This window comes from Hemitrygon akajei, chromosome 17, assembly GCF_048418815.1.
Source record: "Hemitrygon akajei chromosome 17, sHemAka1.3, whole genome shotgun sequence".
Taxonomy (NCBI): Eukaryota; Metazoa; Chordata; class Chondrichthyes; order Myliobatiformes; family Dasyatidae; genus Hemitrygon; species Hemitrygon akajei.
The window spans coordinates 11,603,812-11,628,286 of NC_133140.1; the positions used below are offsets into that span (position 1 = coordinate 11,603,812).

At 39.5% G+C, this 24,475-nt stretch overlaps 2 protein-coding genes across 8 annotated transcripts in view; one reads left to right on the forward strand and one right to left on the reverse strand.

The window, feature by feature from the left end:
* The window catches only part of st3gal2 (ST3 beta-galactoside alpha-2,3-sialyltransferase 2), a 288,593-nt gene extending 269,439 nt beyond the window's left edge, over positions 1–19,154 (reverse strand). For 2 of the 4 annotated variants that reach the window (XM_073069672.1, XM_073069673.1), the window contains exon 1: positions 18,762–19,151. The gene's annotated coding sequence lies outside the window, so the exon portion shown is untranslated. Of the gene's footprint in view, positions 1–18,378; positions 18,739–18,761 lie in introns of those variants that run through there. The other 2 variants (XM_073069675.1, XM_073069674.1) reach the window with 2 other exon arrangements.
* Positions 19,155–19,358: 204 nt separating this feature from the next.
* The window catches only part of fcsk (fucose kinase), a 387,988-nt gene continuing 382,871 nt past the window's right edge, over positions 19,359–24,475 (forward strand). For all 4 annotated transcript variants that reach the window (XR_012101869.1, XM_073069669.1, XM_073069671.1 and 1 more), the window contains exon 1: positions 19,359–19,676. The gene's annotated coding sequence lies outside the window, so the exon portion shown is untranslated. The remainder of the gene's footprint in view (positions 19,677–24,475) is intronic.

Here is a 24,475-nt window from a genome sequence, read left to right on the forward strand (position 1 = left end):
AATGTTCTGCGTACCTCACCCTCAGAGATGACCAAGGTGCAGGTTTCATCAGCAGCTCTCCTCGGGGGGTTCAGTCCTATCAACCTCGAATTGAGCTTAAAAGAAACCAGTTAGCTCACCTGGGAGCAAAGCAGTAATGCTGGCTGTACTGCTGCATTTCCTCAAAGTCTGCGATGGTGTACAGTTCTTGCCATGCACTGCGTGTGTTACTGTTGCAGAGTTGTGACTGGATTTTGTCCGTGTTAGCGTTTTGCCACCTAGATGGCTCTACGTAAATCATAGTGGCATCACTTGAGCTCCTGTTGGTCTGTGGAGGTAAAGGCTTTATCCCTTGCGCTGAGAGCAACATATACTGAACTATTTATCCAAGGCTTCTGGTTTGGGTAGACCCGGACTGAATTTTGGGGAACAATGTCTTCAATGTACTTCCAAATAAAGCTTGTGACCACCTCCGTGTATTCATAGCAGCATAAAGAACTCCAGGTCTGGGGAGCAAAAAGATTTGAGAGTGTAGGTGCTACCTAAAGAAGAGTGAGTGAGTATGAGTGTGAGTGTGAGTGTGTGTGTGTGTGATATATCACATCATATACACAATGTGTATAAAAGACCACATACATATACATAAGTTTGCTCAAATATTAAATACACCACACTCTTCCCTGATTAGCTACAAACTCTAACGCAGTAAGACAATGCATCACAACTATGTACACATTATATTATCCCATATAATATTACTACAATATACAGACATCCACAGCAGAGTAAATTTTAAATTGTTGCATTCAGGCCTGAAGATTTAATTGCTGTGAAGGATTTCTTACTCTTGTGGGATAACACCTTTCATGATAATGAAAGTCACTCTTTTTGACAGGTGAGACTTGTGGCTGTGAAACAACGGTGAAACAATCTTGGGTTCTGGGACCTCCTCCATGTCGGCTATAGGAGTTGACTCGGAGGCTGCAAGATGTGGTTCTGATAGCAGTAACCAACTTTCTTCTTCTTTTTCTCCTTCTAGTTTGTGCATCTTGATCTTGGGAGCAGCATTTGATTCACTGGAGAATTCTCTTATTAATACTTCTACTACTCCCTTTAAAATCTCATCACTCCTCTTGGTTTCCTCATCCACATCATCATCTGATGAATCTTCTGTTTTCGTATTTCTATTGACTCCTTTCATTTTAGCCAGCAAGGCTTTGGACTTTGCCACTACTTTTGCAAGCAGCTTTTTGTCTCCCACTTGAAGTTTATGCAATAATCTTAATGCACGTTGAGTTGAGTCAAATGCTCGCAACTTTCCTGAAGGTCGTTGAACTCTCTTCCAAATCAGTTTCAAACCAAGTCACACTTTGCAAGTAACTGCCTTATTAACATATCAAAAGCTTTCTCAGGTGTGTTGCCTATATCATTTTCACGAATCCCCTGAGCAACATAAGTCCTTCCTCGGTCCAATATGCTTTCCAACCAGAGGCACAGAGGTTGACCCCAACATTGTTGGTCCTCTGCAACTCTGCCTCCTCCTCCAGCTGCCTATCACCTCTCTCATGACTCTGCCTTCTTCTACTACACAGTGCTTCCCCCTTACATTCCTCCTTCACCTTTCCTGCCTATCCCCTCCCTGCTTCCCCTCCCCTTGATCTTTCCTCTTACTGGTTTTTCACCTGGCACCTACCAGCCTTCTTCCCACCCTCCCCCAACCTTCTTTATAGGCCCCCTGTCCCCTCCTTCTTCAGTCCTGACGAAGGGTCTCGGCCCGAAACGTTGACTGCTCGTTTCCACGGAAGCTGCCCGACCTGCTGAGTTCCTCCAGCTTGTTTGTACGTGTGACTGTTTGTCCTCTGTTGGGGAAAACTTCATGGTGTATAGCATGGGGACAGTTTTGGCATCATTTAGCTGGCTTCATTGCAGAGAATGTGGCATACAAATGGTGGATGGATCTCCAAGCAAGTTGTAGTTGTCTCAGCCAAACATGCCCTTCTGGTCCTTCTGTTTTTGCCCCACATACAAGCTCAGTGACTCGTTGGTCGTCATTTTTCTGTTGCTAATGTCATTCCCACAGGAGTTGTCTTTTCTCCAGTATAAGTTCGAGGTTGGATATCTGCAGGCTTCAGTTTGGTATCTTTGAAATGCCGTTCAAACTCATTTTGTGAAGTGACTCAAACCATTGAGCTAGAGTACAATTCCATTTTAATTAATTTGCTGTTCATTTCTGCTGTAAGCCATATCATTTGTCTATTATTAATTTTCATACTGTGCAGTCTATGTATGTCTGCCCAACATGCTCTTTATATGTGGCCTACTTTGTTGTATTTTCTGCCAGATTCACCTTTAAACCTGCATTTACTGTAATCAAGCCCTTGCCACAATGGTAACATTATTTGTTTGGCTAGAAAAGTTTCTATTTAGATGCTGCAATATTTACACCCACTTCCATTCCTGACTGTAATTCAATTGCATCTCTGTCTGCAGTTTCCATTGAAACACCAATTTCAATTGCTCATTTGAATGCAAGTTATGCTTCAGTTAGGAGACCTTTTTGAATGTTTTCTTTTAAGATTCCACAAGCTAAACGATCTCTTAGTGCATCATTAAGCCCATGACCAAGGGACTGCCTCTGTCTGTCGATGGAGTAACACTAATTCTGTGCTGCTCTTAGTTTTCTCTCCCTTCCCCCAGCTTAAATTTTGAATTAAAAATTCGTAATTGCTGATTCTTGAAGGGGAGTAATATGTCTATGTCTACGAGAAGTGGGAAGAATCCGCATGAACCTACTGACAAAGGTAATGGAAAAGGAAAGATGCCGAAGGAAAGATCTGATGAAATGCCAGCATGGGCTGAAGATATCATTCGGACACTGAAATCAATTCAAGGTCAGAATAAGGCAATTAAAGGTCAACTGGAAAAGAATAATAATGAAATGAAGTTATTTCTGGGAAAACTTAAGATGTGGAAACTCAAGTTACTAAATATGAAGAGAAATTGAAGTCAAGCAAAAACTGTCTGAAATTACAACCCATTTGGAAAAAAATCGTAATAAGATTATTGATTTGGAAACTAGGTCTTGCCGAAACAACATACAAATCATTGGATTGCAAGAAGGAGCTGAAAATAGAGATTTAACGGTTTACTTTGGTAAGCTCTTTCATGATCTATTTCTGACTATTTTATCACAGCCGCCTGCTATTGAAAGAGTGCACAGGCTGTCCACTTTGAAATTTAAAGACTCAACCAGACCAAGATATATTTTGGTTTGTTTTCATCACTTTGAAATTAAAGATCAAATAATGCGACAGGCAAGAAAACAGCGAGTTTTCAGATTCAGTGAGTCTGAGCTCCATTTTTATGAAGATTATCCGAAAGAAGTAATGGAACAAAGAGCAAGATTTGCTTTGGTAATGAAACAAGCATATGATAAGAAACTATTTCCCTCTTTGAGTTACCTGACAAAAATGAAAGTTTTTTCTCCTAATTCTTCCCCACGTACTTTCTTTGACCCAAAAGTCACGCTGGATTTTGTCCAGGCTATACCTGTCACCGCCACTGATGTTACTACCGTATGAACTATTTGAAAAGCTGTTTGATTATCTGTCTATTACTCACATTTTGAAAAGTATATGAAGATATATGAAGGCTATTTGGATATTTCATTGACAGATTAATAAAAGAAGATAAGAAAACCTGCTCATCATTACATCCTATTGGATTTTTTTTTGGAAAGAAGATTTACAGTTCAAGTTTGACTCTTTAAATGGTTAATTACATATTTGACTGAGAAAAGAGGATAAAAAGATTTGTTCCTTTTATCTAATATTTGGTTTGATTTTTTTTTGTTGTTTCTTAACTTACTAACTGGTAGTTTTTTTTTCTACCAATAGGGTTTCTTTATATATATATATATATATCTGGGAGGGTTTAGTTACTATGATATTACTAATTAATATTTTTGTAAATTTAGTTTGGTTAAATATACTATTAACCTTTTTTTTTAATCTGTTTTATTATAGTGCCCTAAAACCAAATTTAAAGTTTTCTTAGGGATTTAAAGCTAAACTTAAAATGGTGCTGGTTTTCTCTCTAAGAGATTATATTATTTTGGTTCTTTTTCTGCTTAATACATGATGGAATGTAGCACTCTCCTTTGTCAAGACATTACTGTCTTTCTTGCAAGGTCATTTAATACTTTTTGTGTACTGGCTGGGGGGAGGGAGAGACGAGACTGACAGAGTGGCCCATGGCTTCGCATCTATCTTAGTTCGCTTGCCTTTCTTTCGGGCTTTTGGGAGTGTGGGTGGGTTTAGAGTTAGGAGTTTTTTCCCATTGGGTGGTTCCGGAGCATGCGTGTTTTCTATATGGTTGTATTCTTCATCACCGCCATCTTTGATAATCCCGTATTGGTATGTGTTCTGCGCATGTATAAAGTAAGTTGGAATAAAATTATAGTATGGCAGCTAAACAGATTAATGTAATAAGTTAGAATGTACGTGGTTGGAATCATCCTATTAAACGAGAAAAGACTTTTAAAATTATTAATAGATTCCAACCTGATATAATTTTTGCTCAGGAGACGCATATCAGGGCAGGAGATCAAAATAGTTTTTTTCGCTGGTGGAATGGGATACAGCTCCATGCTACTTCTCAGAGCAAAACTAAGGGCGTGTCTGTCTTTATTAAATCTAATATATTTACTCGAGGATATCGAATCAGATTCTAATGGCAGATTTTTAATTGTTAAAGGAGTGATTTGTAATAGAAAGGTTGTTTTGGTTAATTTGTATGGTCCTAATTTAGATGATCCTTCTTTTTAAAAAAAATATTTGCTTTACTGCCAGATTTAAATGAGTATATGTTGATAAAGATTTTAACTGTTGTTTAAATCCTATGATTGACAAGAACTCAACTAATCAGCGACTTCCAAATCGCTCTCGTCAGTTATTAACTCCTTTTTGACTTATTTTGGGTTGATCAAATTATGGAGGCATTTACACCCTGATAAGAGAATATTCCTTTTTTTCACATGTTTATAAAAATTTTTCAAGGATTGATTATATTATAATTGATCCCCGCCTTTTGCCTAATGTTAAAAACTGTGAATATGACGCTATTGCTATATCTGATCATGTGCCTTTGAGTTTGTCCTTTGAATTTGATGATGTCATTTTTGCCCGTCTCAGACTTTATTGCAAAACTCTGATTTTATCAGTTTTATCAAAAGCCAGATAAAAGAATTTTTTCTTTTTAATGATATAGGAGGTATATCTAAAATAATTATATGGGATACATTCAAAGCATTTTTATGTGGCCAGATTATTTCTTATTCAGCTAAACTTAAAAAACAGACTAAAGCAGAATTAGATAAAATTTCAAAACAAATTAAAGTTTTAGATAATATCTATGCGACTTCCCCTAATATTGACTTATTTTAAAAAAGGGTGGAACTTCAATCACAATATAACCTATTATTAACTCATCTGATTGAAGGTTATCTACTTAGTTTAAAGAGCCAATTTTATATGTTTGGAGATAAAAATAATAAACTACTTGCATCTCAATTAAAATTGGCTGGAGCCAAGAGGCAAATTTTGAAAATTCGTAGAAAAGATGGTACGCTGGCTCGGGAATATGAAGAAATTATTAAGATTTTTCAAGATTTTTATACTGAACTTTATAAATCTCCATGTCCAGTAGACTCTTCTGAAATGAATGCTTTTATGAAAGATTGCTTTTCCTAAAATTTCTGCTAAGGATCAAAAAACTCTTGATGCCTAAATTACTGAATCCAAAATTCATAAAGCTATTTTTTTCAATGCAACTTGGTAAGGGCCCGGGACTTGATGGTTATCCTGTATAATTTTATAAAAAATTTGGAAAATTGCTTTCGCCATATATGTTGGAGATGTTTAAAGATTCTTTTGTGAAAAGTGATTAACCCTCTACTTTTTATGAAGCTTCTATTTCTCTAATTCTCAAAAAGGATAAAGATCCTACTGATTGTGCCTCATACAGACCTATTTCATTATTGAATGTTGATGGTAAGATTCTCTCAAAGATAATGGCCAATCAGTTGGAGAGTATTTTGAGTGAAATCATTTTTAAAGATCAAACAGGCTTTATAAAGAGTCGTTATACTTTTTCAGATGTTCGGTGATTATTTAACATTATATATTCACCTTCTTCTAAAACTCCACAATGTGTATCTTTGGATGCTGAAAAAGCATTTGATTGAGTCGAATGGAAATATTTATTTAATGTTTTAGAAAAATTTGGTTTTGGTATTAATTTTAATAATTGGATTAAAATGATATATAAAGCTCCTATTGCTACTGTTGTCACTAATAACTGTAGGTCTCTTTTTTTTTCAGTTATCATGGGAGACAAGACAAGGTTGTCCATTAAGTCTTTTGTTACTTAACCTAATATTAAAACCCCTTGCTATTGCTCTTCGTGAAGCCAAAAATATTCATAGGATTTTTGTGAATGAGACCATGCACAAGATCTCTCTTTACGCTGATGATTTATTGGTTTATATATCTAAGCCTGAAGAATCTATTCCTGCTTTGCTAAAATTATTTGACAAATTTGGAGACTTTTCAGGATATAAAATAAATTTTAGTAAAAGTGAATTACTTCCTTTAAATGAATCTGTCTCCATATATGATAATATTCTTTTTAAAGTTATGGATTCTTTTAGATATTTAGGTGTTATAATTACTGAAAGATTATAAGGATCTTTATAAAGCCAATTTTCCTCCTTTAGTGCACTCTATGAAGTATTCACTTAGTAGATGGAGCCCACTTATATTTTCACTTGTTGGTCGTATTCATGTAGTTAAAATGATGATTTTACCAAAATTTTTATATTTATTTCAGAATATTCCTGTTTATTTTAACTAATAAGTTTTTTTGATCAGATTGATTCTATTATTCTATCTTTTATTTGGGATAATAAAAGACCAAGCATTGGTAAATGTCATTTACAAAAGTTGAAAAAGGATGGAGGTCTCGCTTTGCCTAATCTAAGAATGTATTATTGGGCTGTTAGGGTTATTTGTGGTATATGTCCTTTTGGTTATATTGGGGTGATAGGAATGATCGGCCAATTTGGGTAGACCTGGAACTGACAGCTGTGAAGCAGTTTTATTTAACTTTGTTATTAGGAGTTGCTCTACCTATACAATTAGCTAAAGTTGCTAATTTAAACCTATATCCTGTGGTTAAGCACTCTTTACAAATTTGGCTCCAGTTCCGCAATTTTTTTAATCTTAAAAAATTTAAACTTTGTAGTATAATTTATCGTAATTACTTTTTTAAACTTTCTTGGAGTGATCCAATTTTTTTACTTTGGAAAAATAAAGGTATTAAATTCTTATTTGGATTTATTTAAAGAAGGCAGATTGGTGTCTTTTGAACAATTAGTCAATAAGTACTCTCTCTCATATTCAGACTTTTTACAATATCTTCAAGTTAGACATTGTTTTCAAAAATATTTCAAGTAATTTTCCTTACATATTGGAGGCTGACTTGTTAGATACTATTATGAATATGAACCCCTAGTTGAAAGGTTCTATTGGAAGATTTTATAATTTATTATTACATTGGGATAAGCATCCTTAACTTAAGATTAAGCAGGATAGGGAGAAAGAACTCAATTTGACTTTTATATGGGAGGATTGGACGCGGATTCTGAAGCTGGTTAACTCTTCTTCGATCTCTACCAGTCATTCACTGATTCAATTTAAAATTGTACATCGTTACCATTTGATGAAGGAGAGACTTACTAAAATATTTCCCAGTGTTGACAAGTATTGTCATAGATGTAAAACTGAGATAGCTACACTGACACATATGTTCTGGTCATGTTCTATATTAAAACAGTTTTGGAAGTCAGTCTTTTCAACAATTTCTAAAGCACTCAGAATCAATTTACAACCTAATAAATTGACTGTGCTTTTTGGAATAATTCCTCAAAATATCCATGGTATTTCTGTGTCTGACCAACATGCTATTGCGCTTGTTACACTGATAGCTAGGAGGGCCATCTTGTTGAAATGGAAGGATATATCAGCTCCTACTTTGTCACAATGGTTCTCTCAAGAGATGCTGTGTCTTAGCTTGGAGAAAATTAGAAGTCGAACCTTTGAACCTTTATTTGACTTTGAGAAGAGATGGGACTCATTTGCTCGTTATTATCATTTCAGTTAACTGATAAGATTTCCTCCACGATCTAAATGTAAATTTTTTTTGATACATCTTTTTTTCTTGTTGGCGGTTTGATGTCTATTTTAAGAAGCTTTTTGTATGACGCATGGCTTCAGGGTTGTAGCTCCAATGGGTTTTTTCCCCCTCACTTTTCTTACTTAGTAGGGTTTTTTTAAATTCACAAAAATTTTCAATCCTTAATTTCTTTTTTGAGGCATTGTAAGTGTTGTTACTTTGATGTACTTGTGCTATTTTTGAATAATAATAAAGATTTGAAAAGAGAAAGAAAGCCCATGACCAAAATGACAATGCTCAGGCAATCTCCTTAATTTAGTCGTGTATGCTGAAATGGACTCCCCTTCTTTTTGATTGTGCTTATGAAACCTAAAATGGCCTGCAATCAACAATGGCTTCGGTTCGAGGTGTTCCTGCATCACTTTTACAAAAGCAGCAAAGCGCATTTCTGATAGTTTGGGTGGAGCAGCCAAATGTAGAAGCAAACTATATGCCTTTAAACCCAATGTACATAGCCAAGTTGTTACTCACTTCTCATTGGCTATTTCATTTGCTTCATGCTACTGTTCCAATAGTTAAGTATACATGAACCAATTACCCATTGTGTGATCAAACTCAATCTTTACAATGTAGACAGCCATTTTTGATTTTTAAAAATAATTACTATCACCTGGTACTCATTTTTATGTACCCTGAATTCTTCTACTTACAGACTAATTTTAAAAAAACCCGATCGTGTTTCAACATAGCTCTCATTGAATCTCATTTTATCTTGAACATCTTGCTGCACTTTAGCAGATCAGTAGCCATGTTGGGTTCGTTTTCAAAATACATCATTGCTAATGTTATGTTTTGTAACTTCAAAGCATTAAATTAATTCAAAGACAACACAGGGAGCCCAAAAATGTGGGTCTAATTTGAGTTAATTTTAAGTGAGGTGTGCATGTGTCACATGGTAGCATGCAGATGTATGCAATTAACATATTTATACATGTAATCCAGAAAGGTTAATCCAGCAGTATACAATTACTACTAACTGGTTTTCTGCATTAGTTACATATAAAATGTGGTCTGTTCTTTATCTAAGTTACAATAATAGACAAACACAAACAATTGTACTTTTCATATCTTTATTGAGCACATTGTCTAATCATTCACAGTCCAGACTGGAAGTATGTGAACCCTTGTATTTAATAATTGGTAGAACCTCCTTTAGCAGCAATATCCTCCACCAAACCCTTCCTGTAGCTGCTGATCAGACTTCCATAGTGGCGAGGAGGTGTTTAGACCTACATACAAAACTGTATCAGTTCATCAATATTTCTAAGATACCTCGCATCAACAGCCCTCTTCAGGTTTTGCCACAACATATCAATTGGGTTAAGGTCTGGACTCTGACTTCGTCATTCCAAAACACAAATTTTCTTCTTTTTAAACCAATCTGATTTTGATTTACTCTTGTCTTTTGGAACATTGACTTGTTGCATCACCTAACTTTAATAAAGCTTCAAGTGACAGAACTCTACCCTGACATTCTCCTACAAAGTGACTTGATACAATTTTGAATCAATTGTTCCCTCTATGATTGCAAGCTGTTCAGGCCCTGAGGCAGCAAAGCAGCTCCAAACGATGATGCTCCTTTCACTGATCTTCACAGATGAAATGAGATTTTAGTGTTGGTATGCACTGCCCTTTCCCCTCCAAACATAGTGGTGTGCATTTCCGCCAAAAATTTCAATTTTTGTCTCATTTGTCCAGGGAACATTGTCCCAGAAGCTCTGTGGAACCTCCAGGTGGTTTTTTGTAAACTTGAGATGTGCAGCAATGATTTTTTTGGAGAACACTGGTTTCCTCCATGGTGTCCTTCCATGAACAACATTCTCATTGTGTTTTTCCTACAGTGGACACATGAACAGAGGCAAGTTCCAGAGATTTCTGCAAGTTTTTGCCTGTTACCCATTGGTTCTTTTTCACCTCCTTCAGAATTGCATGTTGTGCTCTTGGTGTGATCTTTGCAGGATGCCCACTTCTTAGGGAGAGTAGCAACAATACTGAGTTTTCTCCATTTGTAGACAATTTCTCTTACTGTGGACTGATGAGCACCCAGGTCTTTAGAAATGTTCTTGTAGCCTTTCCCAGCTTCATGCATCTCTACAATTCTTCTTCTAAGGTCCTCTGAAAATTGTTTTGATCAAGGCATGGTGCAGCTAAACAGATCTTTCTTGAGAAGAGCAGGCTTTGTCAGTAACCTTTGTGTGTCCTCAGGTGTCCTTCTTATAGGACAGGGCACTTCTAAAACCCACACCTCCAATCTCATCCCGTTGATTGGAACACCTGACTCCAAATAGCTATTTCAGAGGGCATTACCCCAGAATTTCACAAACCTTTTTGAACCTAGACTTTGATTGTTTTGATGACATGCCTAGTATTGACAAGTAGTAGTACAATTGTTTGTGTGTTATAATTTAGGCAGATTGTGTTTGTCTATTATTCTGATAACCACATTTTGAGTGATTAATGCAGAAAACCAGGTAATTGCAAAGGGTTTTCAAACTTTTTCTTGCAATTGTTATATAAGATTAAAAGACTCTTCATCTCATGTTTCTGATATTTATTGCTTATTTATCTTCCCTGTTTTTGTATTTGCAGTGTCTTGTCTTTTTCACATTGTTTGCTGCCCATCCTTATAGGTGTGGTCTTTCATTGATTCTGTTGTGCTTCTTGTATATACTGTGAACGCCCACAAGAAAATGAATCTCAAGATTGTATATGGTGACATATATGTACTTTGACAATAAATTTAGTTTGTACTTTGAAATACGAGAGGCATAAATAGTATAGATAGCCAGTCGCTTCTTCCCCATTGTAGTGAGGGGGACAATTTTTAGGGCACTTGAGGGGCAAACTTTTCACAGAAATAGCAATTGGCAACAAGATTTAGCTGCCATTTGAGATGGTACAGGCAGGAGCCATAACAATTGGCACGGATAACTTCATTCACCACATCTACAGACTCACTTTCAATGAATTTGTACAACTCATGTTCTCAATATTATTTTCATTTGCTGTTAGTCTTCTTTTGCATACTGGTGATGCCAGTCTTTGTTCATGTATTGATTTTCATAAAATTCAATTGTATTTTCCTTGTAAATGCCTGCAAGAAAATAAATCTCAGGATGTTATGCTAATGTAAATGATACTTTAATAAATAGTAGCACACACAAATGCTGGAGGAACTCAGCAGGCCAGGCAGCATCTATGGAAAAGAGTACAGTCGACACTTTGGGCCGAGACGTCGACTTTACGCTTTTCCATAGGTGCTGCCTGGCTTGCTGAGTTCCTCCAGCATTTTGCATGTGTTACTTGGATTTCCAGCATCTGCAGGTTTTCTCTTGTTTGTGATACTTTAATAAACTTACTTTGAATATTTAGGAGCAATCTTGACAGCTACTTGAACAAAGAAGGCATATTAGAAGATACAGAATCAATTAAGTTAAATGGGATCAGTATAGACAGGCATGATGGTCACTATAGACATGATACATCAAAAGGCCTGTTTCTGTGCTTTCAATACTATAACTATTTTAACACAAGTAACACTAAAGCCAATTTGCACACAGCAAGGTGTTTATTGGTGCTTAATATTATCCAAGGCAAAAGGAAGACCCTCCTTTTCTTAGAATGGTGCAATGAGATTAGTTTATCCCAAAATAAGATTTTGATTTAATGACCCCCTTTTCCAAAAAAGGGAAAAACAATACAGGATACCAGAATGGAGTAACCCGTTTTCTGCATTCCAATCCATTTAACTCCAACTGATCCCTCTAAATGAACACTGACTTGGTTAACCTAATCTTATTAGGGAGCCAAGCCATTCCTAGAATAGGTTTGGTGAATAGTTTTTGCACTCCCACTATAGAAACGTTTCTAGGTAAGGAGACCAAATCTACACACAGTTCTCCAGCTGTGGTCTCACCAAGGTCCTGTATTCAAATCAACAGGCTATTAGTACCGATTTGCCTCTTCCGCTGCTTTCTATGTCTGCATGTGTGTCTGGAATGTGGTATTGTTCTCCTTGGAAAAAAAAGAAGGAAAGAGATTTAAAGGAAATATACTGTCCCTTGACTGCACTTCTCTTTGAAACTACATTGAGGTAAGTTTGCTATGTGGAGTGAAGCTATGAGGTGAAACATCAACACGTTGGAGTATAGAAAGGAGATAAAGAACTTGATGATATGGTGCCAAGACTACAACCTCTCTCTCTCTTTCAACGTTAGGGAAACAAAAATAAACAGTCCTTGACTTCAGGATATGGGACAGAGTATACACCTGTCTGGATCAAAGATGCTGAGGTGGAGATGGACCAATAAATTTGCTGGTCCGACCATACACGCAATATGGCTGAGAAAGCATACCCGCATCTCTACTTCTTCAGAAGTCTAAAGAAATTTGGCATGTCCCAAATGATCTTAATTTATTTTTGTAGATGGACCACAGGCAACATTCTATCAGGATGAAGTTATGTTGGGCTTGGTATAGTCAACTATAGTGTAGCTGTACTTCCTGTTAGACTCCTCAAAGGAAACATGGCTGCTAATCAGGGATACCAGTGCTTTAAAAAACACAACAGGGTTTTCAACTCCCAATATCGACCATCCTGCTAGTAAACCCATCTGTACAAGATCTCAGAGGTAGGGTGCTGTATCAGGGAGACATTTGGATTGCTTGCATCCTTTGTTTCACGGAATCCCAATTAATCCCTTCCATACTGGATTCAGATTGAGGGGTTCACTGTACACCATCAGGATAGGACTGTCGAGCGGAAGTAGAGGTATACGCCTCATATTCAACTCCCCTTGGTGCACAAATGTATCAGTGATGTCTCAATTCTGCTCACCAGACCTGGAATATCTCGCAATTCAGTATCGTCCATTTTACCTGCTGCTGGAGATTTAAGTGATCATTTTGGTAGCTGTGTACATTTCACCTCAGGCCAATGTCAAACAGGCTCTAGAAGATCTGAGTAATGTGATCAACATGCACCAAACAACACACCTTCACCATTATTTTGGGGAATTTTTAACAGGTCACCTTGAAAAAGTCACGAAATAATTATCAACAAATCACTTGTAGAACCAGAGGAAACAACACACTGAAGCACTGTTACACCAGCATCAAGAGTGCCTACCGTGCTATTCCACTTCGAGAAGTCTGATTGCTTGACGGTACTTCTTCACCCTGAGTAGGCAGAGGCTGAAGACTGCAGCACCAGCAGCGAGGACCAAGAAGGTCTGGACAAGGAGTGCCTACAAGACTGCTTTGAATCGGTGCAGTGGACTGTATTCAGGCATCCATCTTCGAACCTGGATGAGTATGCTGCAGTTGTTACCAATTTAATTAAAACCTGTGTGGATAACTGCATGCCTACAAAAACTTGCTGTACATTCCCAACCAAAAACCATGGATGAACCAGGATGTTCGTTATCTGTTGAGGACTAGATCTGTGGCATTAAGTCTGGCGACCCAAATCTGTACAAGAAAACCAGGTAAGATTTGCAGGTGGCCATTTCAAGAGCAAAGTAAAATTCCGAGCAAGGCTGGAGGCAATATCAAATGCACAATAACTCCGGCAGGATATGCAAGACATTACGTCCTGCAAAGCAAAACCCAACAGCATGAATGGCAGCGATACTTCACTACCAGACAAGCTCAATGCCTCCTATACTCACTTTGAAAGAGAGAATATAACTACAGCTGTGAAGATCCCTGCTGCAATCAGTTGGTGACCCTTGATCTCCGCCTCGGAGACTGAAGTTAGGCTGTCTTTCAGAAGGGTGAACCCTTGCAAAGTGGCAGGCCTCAATGAAGTAACTGATAAGGCTCTGAAAAATTGTGCCAACCAAATGGCAGGAGCATTCAAGGATATTTTCAACTTCTCACTGCTATGGTCCGAAGTTCCAACCTGCCTCAAAAAAGGCAACAATTATACCAGTGCCTAAGAATAGTGTGAGCTGCCTTAATGACCATCATCCAGTAGTACTCACATCTAGCGTGATGAAATGCTTTGAAAGGTTGGCTGTGGCTGGAGTGAACTCCTGCCACAACAAGGACCTGGACTGATTACAATTTGCCTTTTTCCACAATAGGTCTATAGCAGATGCAATCTCAATGGCTCTTCACATGACCTTAGATCACCTGGACAATACAAATACCTATGTCAGGAAGCTGGTCGTTGACAATAGCTCAGCATTTATCAGCATCACTCTCAGTCCCAATTGATAAGCTACAGAATCCGGACCTCCGCACCTCCCTCTGCAATTGGATCCCTGACTACTTAACCGGGAAACCACAAACCGTGCAGATTGCTGATAATATCTCCTATAGACTTTAGTTCAGCATTCAACACAATCATCCCTCAGAAACTGATTGGAAAGTTGAGTCTATTGGGCCTGAACACCTCCCTCTGCAACTGGATCCTAGACTTCCTGACTGGGAGATCTCAGTCAGTCCGGATCGGGAGCAGCATCTCCAACACCATCACACTGAGCATGGGGGCTCCCCAGGGTTGTGTGCTCAGTCCACTGCTGTTCACTCTGCTGACCCATGACTGTGCTGCAACACACAGCTCGAACCATATCATCAAGTTCACCGTTGACACCACCATGGTGGGTCTCATCAGCAAGAATGATGAGTCAGCTTACAGAGAGGAGGTGCAGCAGCTAACAGACTGGTGCAGAGCCAACAACCTGTCTCTTAATGTGAACAAAACAAAAGAGATGGTTGTTGACTTCAGGAGGGCATGGAGCGACCACTCCCCGCTGAACATCGACGGCTCCTCGGTAGAGATTGTAAAGAGCACCAAATTTCTTGGTGTTCACCTGACGGAGAATCTCACCTGGTCCCTCAACATCAGCTCCATAGCAAAGAAAGCCCAGCAGCGTCTCTACTTTTTGCGAAGGCTGAGAAAAGTCCATCTCCCATCTCATCACATTCTACAGGGGTTGTATTGAGAGCATCCTGAGCAACTGCATCACTGCCTGGTTTGAAAATTGCACCATCTCGGATCGCAAAACCCTGCAGCAGATAGTGAGGTCAGCTGAGAAGATCATCGGGGTCTCTCTTCCCGCCATCACGGACATTTACACTACACGCTGCATCCGCAAAGGAAACAGCATTATGAAGGACCCCATGTACCTGTCATACAATCTCTTCTCTCTCCTGCCATCTGGGAAAAGGCTCCGAAGCATTCGGACTCTTACGACCAGACCATATAACAGTTTCTTCCCCCTAGCTATCAGACTCCTCAATACCCGAAGACTGGACTGACACCTTGCCCTACTGTCCTGTTTATTATTTATTGTAATGCTGGTACTGTTTTTGTACACTTTATGCAGTCCAGTGTAGGTCTGTAGTAAAGTATAGCTTTCTCTGTGTTTTTTTTTAATTACGTAGTTCAGTCTAGTTTTTGTCATGTCTAGTTAGTGTCATGTGAACCGTGGTCCTGAAAAACATTGTCTCATTTTTACTATGCTCTGTACCAGCAGTTATGGTCGAAATGACAATAAAACTTGACTTGACTTGCTTGCTGACAATCAACATTGACGCACCTCAGGGTGTGTGCTTAGCCCACTGCTCTGCTCCCTCTATATCCAGAACTGTGTGGCTAGGTATTGCTCAAATGCTATCTATAAATTTGCTGGTGATATAACCACAGTTGGTAGAATCTGTATCTGTTGTGTATTTAAGGCAGAGATTGATAGGTATCTGAGTAGCCAGGGCATCAAAGGTTATGGTGAGAAGGCGGGGGAGTGGGCCTAAATGGGCGAATGGATCAGCTCATGATAAAATGGCAGAGCAGACTCGATTAGCTGAATTGCCAACTTCTGCTCCTTTGTCTTATGGTCAAATCTCAGATAGAGATGAGAGGGCATACAGGAGCGAGTTATGCCAACTAGTGGAGTGGTGTCGCAACAACAACCTGGCACTCAACGTTAGTAAGACGAAAGAGCTGATTGTGGACTTCAGGAAGGGTAAGACAAAGGAACACAAAACAATCCTCATAGAGGGATCAGAAGTGGAGAGAGTGAGCAGTTACAACTTCCTGGGTGTCAAGATCTCTGAGCATCTAACCTGGTCCCAACATACTGATGCAATTATAAAGAAGGCAAGACAGTGTCTGTATTTCATTAACAGTTTGAAGAGATTTGGTTTGTCACCTAATACATTCAAAAACTTCTATAGATGTACAGTGGAGAGCATTCGACAGTCTACATCATTGTCTGGTATGAGATGGGGCTACTGCACAGGACCGAAAGAAGTTACAGAAAGTTGTGAAATTAGTCAGCTCCATCTTGGGTACTAGCCTACATACTATACATCTTCAAAGAGCAGTGTCCATCATTAAGGACCCTCTTCACCCAGGACATGCCCTCTTCTCATTGTTACCATCAAGATGGAGATACAAAGACCTGAAGGCACACACTCAGCAATTCAGGAACAGTTTCTTCCCCTCTGCCAAATGGGCACTGGACCCATGAATACTTTCTCACTTTAAAAAAAAACCATATTTGGCACAGTTTTTAATCTATATATACATTCACTGTAATTGATTGATATTTTTCTGTATTATCATGTATTGGACTGTACTGCTGCTGCGAAGTTAACAAATTCTCCGTTAACATGATGGTGATAATAAACCCGATTCTCACTTCTTCCCGCCTTGCATAGCACAGAAGAAACAAAACCTTGAGAACATGAGACGATTTACTAGGATGTTACCTGGGTTTCAGTTACAGAGAAAGGTTGAACAAGTTAGGTCTCTATTCATTGGAGCGTAGAAGGTTGAGGGGGGATTTGATCGAGGTATTTAAAATTTTGAGAGGGATAGATAGAGTTGACGTGAATAGGCTGTTTCCATTGAGAGTAGGGGAGTTTCAAACGAGAGGACATGATTTGAGAGTTAGGGGGCAAAAGTTTAAGGGAAACACGAGGGGGTATTTCTTTACTCAGAGAGTGATAGCTGTGTGGAATGAGCTTCCTGTAGAAGTAGTAGAGGCCAGTTCAGTTGTGTCATTTAAGGTAAAATTGGATAGGTATATGGACAGGAAAGGAGTGGACTGAGTGCGGGTAGGTGGGACTAGGTGAGATTAAGAGTTCAGCACGGACTAGGAGGGCCGGAATGGCCTGTTTCCGTGCTGTGATTTGTTATATGGTTATGTAACATCAGGCTCAAGAAGATTTTCCATCCCATATTTAGAAGGACTCTTAAACAGACCTCTTGCAGGTTAGGGAATGTCTGATCTAACAATTTCCCTCGTCATGAGCCTTGCACCTTATATAGTTATCGGTTATTCACACTATATTCTACCTGAGTTTCTTGTTGCACCACCTAAAAACGGAAACAGAACTACCGCAATTACCAATTGAGAGCAACACAATTCTCTCCTTAGGGCACATACTTATTTTGGACAGACCTGGAGTTTTATAAAATTGTTTTGTATCTAATAGTCAAATTGGAAATCCATTATAAATACTGGTTGAATTCTAAAAGTTATCTTGAACCCGTCTCCGTCCTACAGTGACTCCGTGTGCGTATTTATTGTGCTAGTTTTCTTCAGTGTTTCCTCCGTGTTAAACTAAACCGAAGTGATTCCTGAACTCCATTGTTCTGACTACAGTTGGTATTTTATATGCTGTGTCGATTGGAACATGTCAGCTCTCAGCTGCTCTGCACTACGCAATACTTGTATGAAATGGACTGGAAAGTTTTACATTTATTGTTTCGTGTCTCTTAACAGAATATCCACTTACAAGAGCTTTCGTTCGAAAAAGAATCCACTACACTAATTAGAAAACAACAGTTTGCCACGCGCATTTCAACACTAGAAAATGTGTTCGTCTCAACAAATACTTACAAATACTCCCCTCAAGTACAGTTAATATAGTATGAAAGACAAATTTCAATTCGTTTTAAGTCTTAATTATTACGGATCTCCTCTGTAAAGTTGATAGATTCAAATAATAAAATGAAACGCGCTGCGAAAAAGATCTACTAAGTGGCCAAATGTTGCAATTGTAACTTTAGACAATATAATTTAATGATTAAAATATTAAGCATTCCGTTGTTTTATCTAATGGTACTGAAGGCAATAAAAATATCATACGTACCCAAAGAAACACATCGTTTTTTGCTCGACAGATAAGACTAGTACAACAAATCCGAGCACAGCTGTGATCGGTTAGTTGGCTTGCCTTAATTTTAGATGAAGGGGGTGGGGTGAAGAAGGTGAAACTACTGGGAGTCTACATTTTCGCTATTTTAACGGGAATACAAACTACAACAAAGTTGGAGACTTTGAGCGTGTCGCGTACACACAAAAATTAAATCAAGAAATCCAGATTCCATTTGTAAATCTTAATCCCTGAGTGGGGCTGTGAATGGGAGAAACTATTAATAAAACGGTTACTTCATGAAGAGACACCGGTTCATCGAATGCAGCAAAATCTCACTGCCCGGTACTGGAAATACGGAGTCCGTGCATAATACTCACCGCTCTGGCGTGTTCCAGTAACAAAGACAGTGTACAGTATATGACTGAATTGGAAGATAATGGTGTTTGCAGCTGGTCTCTGCGATTCTGGCGCTCGGCTCTCTAATCATAGCTGTAAATAGTGGTGCTGGTGAAGATAATCTGGCTCCATTCTGAAGGGTGGGGGGAGTTAGGGGAGTGGCTCTCTCGCTCTTTCACTAATCTTCCTGCAGAGAGTAGGCTGCGAAGATTGAATCCCTCTTTCTTCCAATGATTTATACCTCCTACCACCCCCCACCCTTCCGTGAACCACAATCCCTGTCAGCATCAGCAGTGCATGAGGGCAACTAGAGACATCCACATATCAGTTTGAATGTCCCAGAGTTCTGGGAGTTGTAGTTTACTCTACAAGTTTGTCCATTCATTTTAATAAAACGGCGGGCAAAAGGAACTACATTTCCCAAAGTGCCAAGCGGATGCGTTTGTACGACGACGTCTCCATCCATTTAACAGCATTCTCCGCGTTGCCTTTTTTATGGGGGCACGTAAAAGCTCTCTTTTTGTGGCCGTTTCGAAGTAGACATAGGTAAACATATGCACCTCAGATACCATACTCTAAAGATGCCGCGTTTCTTGGGGGGGGGGAGCTAAATTGGATCTGAGTTTAAAGAAGGGAATAAACTACCCTTTAAATGTGAGTGAAGGGTGGGGATTCGATGTCACAGAAATCGGCTAACAGCGACAAAACCAACATCCTTCGCCAGGCAGCATCGCCGTCGCGGAATACATCTGCGCATGCGTCTTCGGGCTGCTTTCGGCGCGGACTACAACTTCCTCCGTGCCGCCGTGATGACGCAAACAACCGGGAAGGGTAAAGGTCAACACGGTGATGATTAGGTGAAAGGGCTGAAGTGTTTGTATTAAAATATGGGACAGGTAAGTTCAGAATGTTTAAACTATCTCCTTCATTTTCATAGCAATGCAGTGGTTTTACTTTGATCAATGTCTTAAGATAAAAACACAAGAACATCTGCAGGTGCTGGTAATCCAACTCACACAAAACTGCTGGAGGAACTCAGCAGGTCAGGCAGCATCTATAGAAATGAACATTCAACGTTTCGGGCTGAGACCCTTCCTCCAGCGTTTTATGTGTGTTGCTCTTAAAGTACTGTTCAGCTTAGGAGAAATCCTCCACTAGTAGGTTTAATAATAGACACAAAATATTCAGCAGGTTGGGCAGCATCTGTGGAAAGAGAAGTGGAATGAATGTTTTGGTTCACATACTGTACCACCTTTCGCCTGAACACGTTTTTGATTTGAAATGGTATTTTGTTTCTCTTTCCCTAGATGCCTGACTTGGTGACTGTTTACAGCATATTCTGTTTATGTTTCAGATTTCCATTCTCTATGTTTTCTTTTTGTATTCAGTTGTGGTAGTTAATTTTTTAAAATGCCAGTAAACAACACGTTCAAAGAAGCAGTTAAGGGAGGCAAAAAAAATTATTGCAGATGCTGGACGTCAGCGTTTTTGATTAGTTGTGTAGTACTCCCCAAAACCAAAAACAAAATTAATATTTCATGTGAATTAGCTGTTCACCAGAACTGGGGAAAGGTAGAAACATTGAGATTTCCACCTGAAGTAGTAAAGTTTAATATTATCGAATTTGATGGAAATCAATCAAACTAGACGTTTGAAATCTAAAATACATAAAATTAGAAAATGCTGGAAACACACCAGGCCAGTCATCAGGACTCGGATGTGACGTGTCCAGAGACCAACTGTGCCACATCAGGGAATGAGGTACAGTTCTTTGCTGGAACAACACGGTGAGCTGGAGACAGGTTAAAGTAATCTAAAGCAACTTTTCACTTAAAGCTATGTCAACCTGGTGGACTGAATGGATGCATTTTGCATGTCTATCTGCTGTCCAGTTCTCCCAATGCAGAGGAGTCCACATTGTGATCAGTAGGTGCACTGCACTAAACTGGAAGAAGTGCAGGTTGGTAAATTGCTTTATTATCCCATACTCTGAGGTACATGAGAAATTTTGTTTTGATACCACCCTTCCTGATCATTCCATTACATCAAAACATTAAGATAGCCTAAGGAAAAACAATAGCAGACAGTAAGTTGCAAGGCTATAACCTGGTAGTCTGAGGTCCGGAATCCATTCTTAGTTTCATAATAGCAGGTTAGAGCCGGCATGGTGATATGTGCTTTCAGGCTTTTTAAAAATCTGCCTGTTGTGAGGGGAGAAGAGAGAATATTTGGGATGGGTGACTGCGTCTTTGATGATGTCATACACATAAGGTTCGTCAAGTACTGGAAGTCTAGAGCAGCATGCACAAAATGCTGAAGGATTACGTTGGTTGCTTTACCAACAAGTGTAGAAAACGAATTTGTGGAGGGGATGTGCCCACAAGTTTTTAGTTTTTACTGGTTTTGGGCTGAACAGCTGGCAGGCCAAGTCATAATGGATATGGACAAAGAACTTTCTGTGGTGAGGGTGAATGTTGAATTTCGCTAGCCTCCTGAGTGACGACGTCCACACGGTAATTGATGGTACAGATCCCAGCATGCAATACAGCCCGTCATTCCAATGATTGAACACAGGAGGGCAGCAGTGACGGGAGAGTACTGCCCTCAGCCAAGCATGGATGCCACGCTACACCGCCTCTAGCGTCCCCTCTCCAGGACTGCAGCAGCAGACAAGTCCACAGCTAGAGGCCTCACGAAAACCGAAGCCGTGCAGCTGCCCTGCCATCACCAAACAAGGGAAATAGTCCTGTGGCACCTTACCTTATCTTGGAATCTAGCGTTGTATTGCTATGGTTAAAAAAAAATTAACAAAGTAAAAAACACTTTTGCTTGGCCCACGAGAAGCTGCTGCATCTGAATGTACCACCGTCGTATGTACAGACACTTATGTGCCGAGCACTACTTCATGGACATACAATGTATCTTATATAAGTTATCTTGGGTATTTATATTTATTGTGTTTTATTATTATGTTCATTATATCACTGTTTTTAAATCTTACTGGGTGCTGTGCCAGATCTGGAATAACAATTATTTTGTTCTCCTTTACACTTGTATACTGGAAATGACATTAAACAATCTTGAATCCTAAAACACTGCTCAGCACAAAGATGGCCAAACAGCCAATGTGCAAAAAACAACAAACTCTGCATATTCAAAAAAGAAAACAAAATAGTAATAAATAAACAGGCAATAAATATTGAGAACATGAGTTGAAGAGCTCATGAAAGTCAGTGCATAGGTTGTGGGATCAGTTCGGTATTGGGTTGAGTGAAGTCATCCCCTCCTGTTTACAGTTACTATTCTATAGATTTGCTGAATATGGCTGCAAGAAAAAGAATCTCAGGATTGTATGTGGTGACGTATGTACTCTGATAATAACATTTACCTTGAACTTTTAATATTATGAGAGAAGTGTTGAAAAATACTATTTTATTTTGTAATACTACTCCCAAATTTCCTTTCATTAGTTCACAGCAGTAATGGGGATAAATATTCTCTTATAATGTAAGCACTGGAAGCATTCGAATTTCAGTAGCCTTTAAGATCACATTATTACTGATGTAATGCTCATTTATTTGAAAAGGACAGCTTTTGATGATTCCATTCCTAAGAACGCTACCTAGATTGCGAGGAAACTGCCTACTGACTTGCCGTAGCCATGCCCATACTACACCTTGGAGACCTGAGACTGCAGACACTTGAATCCGGAGCAACACAGGAATTCGGCAGGCAGCATTTATGGAAGGGAAATTTAACAGTTCACTTTTGGATTGAGAACCTTCATCTGGACCATTCAATTCCTAACGCTTCCTGATCTGAGTGTCTCCTGTGTTTTTTCTTGTGTTGCTTCTTCTATATCTGACCTATTTCATTGGCTCATTCCACCACCTCTTCTGGTAGTGAGCTTCACATCAGCCACTCTCTGGAAGAATAAAAATATGTCAAATCACCTTGAAAATTCATTCCTTTCACCTCAAACTTGTGCCCTCTTGTTTTTGATATCTTTGCATGAGAAACAGATTTTAACTATCAATACTACCTATATCTCTATCAGGCCATCTGTTGGCCTGGAAAAAAATGAAACTGCAAATGTAATCAGTATAAAACTAGGACCGTGTGTGTCCTTTGTTTCATGGAATCCTGGTTAACCCCTTCCATACTGGATGCAACGATCCAGATCGACGGGTTTACTATATACCGTCAGGATAGATCTGTAGAGCCTCTCAAAAGCAGAGGTGGAGGAGTATGCCTCATGATCAACTCTTCTTGGTGCACAAATATATCAGTGCTGCCCGAATTCTGCTTCCCAGACCTGGAATATCTAGCAGTTAAGTGCCGTCCTTTTTACCTACCATGGGAGTCCTCCGGGGTCATTTTGGTAGCAATTTACATTCCACCTCAGGCCAACGTCAGTGAGACTTTAGATGATCTGAGCAATGGGTCAACATGCTCAAAACAGTGCACCCTAACGCCTTCACCATCATTTTGGGAGATTTTAAACAGACCAGTCTGGAAAAAAGTCACTTAGTAACTACCATCAATGGATCACTTGTGATGCTAGAGGAAACAACACACTGGACCATTGCTACACCACCATCAAGAATGCCTACTGTGTTATTCCACACCCTCACTTCGGGAAGTCTGATCACCTGGCTGTACTTCTACTCCCTGAGTACAGGCAGAGACTGAAGACTGCAGCACCAGGAGTGAGGACCAAGAAGGTCTGTACAATGGAAGCACAGGAGCACCTACAGGACTGCTTTGAATCGGTGGACTGGACTGTATTCAGGGATTCATCTTTGAATCTGGATGAGTATGCTGCAGCTGTTACTGACTTCATTAAAACCTGTGTGGATGAGTGTGTGCCTACAAAGACTTGCTGTACATTCCCAAACCAAAAGCCGTGGATGAACCACGAGGTACGTTGTCCCCTGAAGGCTAGATCTGTGGCATTCAAGTCTGGCAACCCAGGCCTGTACCAGAAAACCAAGTATGATTTGCAGAGGGCTATTTCAAGGACGAAGAGACAATTTCGAATGAGGTTGGAGGTGACATCGGATGCACAGCAACTCTGGCAGGATTTGTAAGACATTACTTCCTACAAAGCAAATTCCGATAGCATGAACGGCAGTGATGCTTCACTACCAGATGAACTCAACGCGTTCTATGCCTGCTTTGTCCAAGTTGCATGCCATCTTGGACAATGACTCCCATCCACTCCATAATGTACTGGTTAGGCACAGGGGTACATTCAGCCAGAGACTCATTCCACCGAGATGCAACACTGAGTGTCATAGGAAGTCATTCCTGCCTGTGGCCATCAAACTTTACAACTCCTCCCTTGGAGTGTCAGACACCCTGAGCCAATAGGCTTATTGCCTGGACTTATTTCCACTTGGCATGATTAACTTATTATTTAATTATTTATGGTTTTATATTGCTATATTTCTACACTATTCTCGGTTGGTGTGGCCGTAACGAAATCCAGTTTCCCTCGGGATCAATAAAGTATGTCTGTCTGTCTGTTGAAAGGGAGAACACAACTACAGCTGTGAAGATCCCTGCTGCACCTGATGACCCTGTGATCTCTGTCTCAGAGGCCGATGTTAGGCTGTCTTTAAAGATGTGAACCCCTGCAAGGCGGAAGGTCCCGATGAAGTACCTGGTAAGGCTCTCAAAACCTGAGCCAACC